Source organism: Cervus elaphus, chromosome 26, assembly GCF_910594005.1.
Source record: "Cervus elaphus chromosome 26, mCerEla1.1, whole genome shotgun sequence".
NCBI lineage: Eukaryota > Metazoa > Chordata > Mammalia > Artiodactyla > Cervidae > Cervus > Cervus elaphus.
Window position 1 is genome coordinate 33,105,095 of NC_057840.1, and position 4,679 is coordinate 33,109,773.

The 4,679-nt window shown below is 47.7% G+C and overlaps 1 pseudogene; it reads right to left on the reverse strand.

Annotated features, from left to right (window-relative positions):
- Positions 1-531: 531 nt before the first annotated feature.
- Positions 532-2,467, reverse strand: LOC122684248 (annotated as a pseudogene).
- Positions 2,468-4,679: the final 2,212 nt, after the last annotated feature.

The following is a 4,679-nucleotide window of genomic DNA, read 5'->3' on the forward strand; positions in this document are numbered from 1 at the left end:
CTCTTGTGTATGTTAATTACTAAGTCCCATTTAACTCTTTTGTGATTGCAGGGACTGTAGTCTGCCAGGCTCCTCTGTCCATGGGATTTTCCAGGCAAGAATACTGGAGTGGGTTGCCATTTCTTTCTTCAGGGGATCTTCCGAACCCAGGGCTTGAACTGGTGTCTCCTGCACCGGCAGATGGGTCCTTTACCACTGAGTCACCTGGGAAACTCCAAGGTAGAAAGGTACAAAATTCTAAAAGAAGAAACATTCCAGAGAATACAGTCACTGCTCATATTAAAGATAGAATAATATAGCTATCTATAAAAATCCTGACTCTACATTTATAGTGTAATTTGGGAATAAATCCATGATTTGCTGCTGGGAACTCAAATACTTAGCAGTTTGCTATGTTACGTTATAGCTTTCTCCAGCAGTCTCCAAAGTGCCTTCCAAATCGCTGACAGGACAGTTTTGCTGGACCTGGATCTGGGGTGGCAGGAATTCCTCGACACGTTTGTTGAACTGACTGTTCCAAGTCTGGCTCTTCTAGGCTTGGGGATACCAGCTCTGACTCTTTCTGGGGTGGTTGCTTCAAGACCAACTGTTCCAGCTCTGGCTGCTCCCAGGTGGGATATCCTAGGTCCGTTCACTCCATATAGGCAGGTTTCCAGAAGAGGTCACCAAGCAGTCCTGTGCCAGGAATAGAAACCCAGGAATTCTGTGGTTGTTGAGCCCTGAGTCACAGAGTCACTGTTTCTCAGTCAGTTGTTTTTCTGGTTCTGGAACCAGGGCCTCACCCATTTGGAGCTAAGTTTCAGGATATTGGAAAGTTCTTGCATCTGCTGGAGACTGATTCCTGCCTCTGAAGTCTGTCATTGAGCACAGACATCTGGGTCTGAGTGAACATGGTTCTGATCTTCTGTTTCTTATCTGGGTCCTTCTCTTCCTTCTTTGCTGCACTCTTCTCTGCAGGTATGGGCAATAGTTTTACTCTGGGGCTTGTGGAAGAATCAGGACTGTCCAGTCTCCTTGTTGAGGGTCCCAGCAGATGATCCTTGCAAGGACACCTGGTTTCCTTCAGGCCCAGAAATTTCAGAAATTGGTGAAGAGTCCCTGGAATTGGATGCTTTGGGACCAAGCAGGCTGGGTCCACACTCATGTTGTGGAGTTGAAGCAGAGAGGAAAAAAAACCTGTGAGCTAGATGGTAGGAAGAGTCCAGGCTTAAGAATCTAGGTAGAAGAGCTTAGAGAAAGGTGAACATCTCCAGGTGTAAAAGAATTAAGAAGATGGAATGAATGGAATCAACTGTCAGATAACTGGAGCAAACCAGCCCAATCTAGAGAAAGGAAAAAAAAAAAAAAGTCTTGATTCTTAAATGAGGTCATACTCTCCAGCAGGCAGGGATCCCTCCCTTGCTTGCCCTCCTGTCTTTGCCCAGAGTACCTGCTGCCCTCCCAATGACTGTGACCAAGTTGAAGTCAGGTGAGAGAGGCTTGCTGAGATGACCCAGTGGAGTCTATGACGCCACCATAAAGTGGTTGGTGGAGCTGTGTGATATTGTTGAAAAAGAAATAGAAGATAAAAATCCTCGTCTTTACCTCTATTCTGAGCAGATGTTGTTCCCAGATGCTGTTGTCTTCAGTTTAATAAAAATATTTTGTTGTTGTTTAGCCACTAAGTGGTGTCTGACTCTTTGTGACCCCAAGGATACAGTCTGTCAGGTTCCTCTGTCCATGAGATTTCCCAGCAAGAATACTGCAGCGGGTTGACATTTCCTTCTCCAGGGGATCTTCCTGACCCAGGGATCGAACCAGTGTCTCATACACATGTCTCTTGCATTGTAGGCAGATTCTTTACTGCCGAACAACTGATAAAAGTACTGCTGTTGTTTAGTCGCTCAGTCGTGTCTGACTCTTTGTGACCCCATGGACTGCAGCCGGGCCTCCCTACCCCTCACCATCTCCGGAAGTTTGCCCAAGTTCATGTCCATTGCATTGATGGTGCCATCCCCGCTCCACACACAAAAACCACTTCCTTTGGTGTCCCCACTCCCACCTGTTGCACCCCCAGGAGTCCCTCCCCTTGAGCTTTGTAGGCAGGAGGGGATTGAAGGGAATGCAATTGCTCAGAGGCTCCAGGCTGATTGGAAACTTAAGGAGGGAATGCAGTTCAGCCCCTGGGCCTGGGGCAGGCATGAGCAGGTGAAGGCTGGTGACCCCAGGTGACACCTGTCCCCAGGCAGCTACTCTTGTGTGGCATTTCCAAGCTAAAAGAAAAAAAGATTGAAAAGGAGTGACACGGGGGTGTCAGTTTCTTTACTGTCCCTGCCCATTTTGGCTTCCTTACAACTTCAGTTAAGGCCCAGACCAGGAATAAGCCTGTTAATTTATTCCAAAGTCCAGGCCAAGGAAAGGCCAGCCAGAGGGAGTCGGTCGTTATGGCAACCACTCCAACAACAGCCATCACCCACCTTAGCCCCATACTCCCCATCCATGTTTCTTCTCACAGCCCCCACAGTCACAGACACAAGCCCCCTCATACTCCACCCTGACTCTCCAGCTCCACACACTCATACACCCTTCATACACTCCATGCTTCTCACTCATATCCTTCCACCCTTGTGCACACCAGCCCTCGAGAAATTGTCCGTGCAGGTCTCCGCACACCCTCTCCCCACTTTGCACACCCCACCCCCACCACACACTTTCTTTCACACACAAGTGCCTGCTTGCCTGCCCTCCACACTCTCCACTCTCTGCCAAGACACACTGGGCTCCCCTCCCACAGGGACCCTGGCTTCCTCACACTGTCTGTACACACTGCTTCACACAAAGTTCCACACAGAAGGCTCCCGTCTACGTCCACTGCCATCCAGAAACTTTCCCCTCACAGCCATTTCCCTTCACTGTCTTCCTCCTCTCTGGTCCCCAGGGGGATCCGCTACTGGGACCTCTGCATATGCATACTGTCCACTCCCCTTCTGTCCCAAGCTCACCTGTCCACAGTCACACACACACACACACACACACACACATCAAACACCCAACTCATTAGCGTTGTAGTTACTCCCCTCACACCCAACACACTCTCCCCAGTGGTCCTTCACTCTCTTCACTTACCTTCCTCATCACACGTAAGTGTCACCACCACACACACTCCTCTCTTCTGCCCTTCTCCTCTCAGGCACAAGCTCCTTTCTATTGTTAGGTAGTTAGAATAGGGAAAAAGAGTCCAAAATGGCGGTGGCTAAAAGACCTGGAAGACAAAGCCCTCAGGTAAAACAAACAACACTCCTGGCTGGCCCAATTTACATAAGACAGGCCCAGGGAGAGAGAAACACATAAAAAGAGGCGCCAAAGCTCCCCCCCCCTCCGCCGCCGCGTGATGGGGCGATCTTCGCGTCTTTGGATCTACGTGCCCTCATGCCTCGAAGATGGATTTTCCTGCTATTATCTAAATAAATAGAGCTGTAACACTGAGCTGTAACACTGATTCATTTAAGAGCTATAACACGGTCTGTCCTCCGAGAGCTGTGACCCGCCGAGGGGCTTTAATGTCCGTCACTCCAAATTTTTGTTGTGACGAGACAAAGAACCGAGGAGCATACACTCGTGTGACACTATCACACACACACACACACACACACACACACACACACAGTCATACTCTGATGAGTCCTCGCCCAAGACAGGGGGACCTGCAGCAGTCTCAGAGCCCACACACAGCTCGGGGTAGTTCTGGGAAGAGGCTGGCTGCCAGGACTCTGCCCCCAGGCTGATCCAGGAATTTTAGGTCTCTACCAGTCAATCCTAAACTAAATCAACCCTGAATATTCATTGGAAGGACTGACACTGAAGCTGAAGCTCCAATATTTTGTCCACTTGATGCAAAGAACTGACTCATTGGAAAAGACCCTGATGTTGGGAAAGACTGAGGGTGGGGCAACAGAGGATGAGATGGCTGGATGGCATCACTGACTCAATGGGCATGAGTTTGAGCAAACTCCAGAAGAAAGCAGAGGACAGGGAAGCTTGGTGTGTTGCAGTCCATGGGGTCACAAAGAGTTGGACATGACTTAGTGACTCAACAACAACCTGGATCCTACCCGAAACAGTGCCTTCTCTTTTTTAATGCTCCAGCCCCATACCTAAAGGAACTCACCAAATACACTCCTACTAGCGTGGAGTCCTGAGATTGCATGAACAGTCATATTCATGTATTAATCAACCTAAAATTAATTTTTGTATATTGTGTCAAATAGAAATTCCTTTCTATTTACATCATTAACCAGTTACCCCTTTCCTATGTACTGATCAGTACACCCTTCACTGGTATTTCTTGCCACACCTACTAGATGTCAAGTGTCTAGACATCCCTGGGTCTATTTCTTTGCTCTTTTCTAAAACTGGTCTCCTGTCTGCATTATGACTCACCAACTACCTTTGGTGTTGGAAATACAGCTCAAGCCGATGCAGACTGGGTTGGAAGTGAAGTCCTTTCATAAAAAATTACCATACCCGACAGCTTAAAACAATCAAAATTTATTCTTTGGCAGCTGTGGAAAATAGAAGTCTGAAATAATTTGTGTCCTTGATATACAGGAGTTTTAATAAAAACTTGTGATTCTCATCAGAAAAGAAAATGTACAGCATCTTCATAATTGAATTAACTGATTTTATTCTGGAAGGAGAAA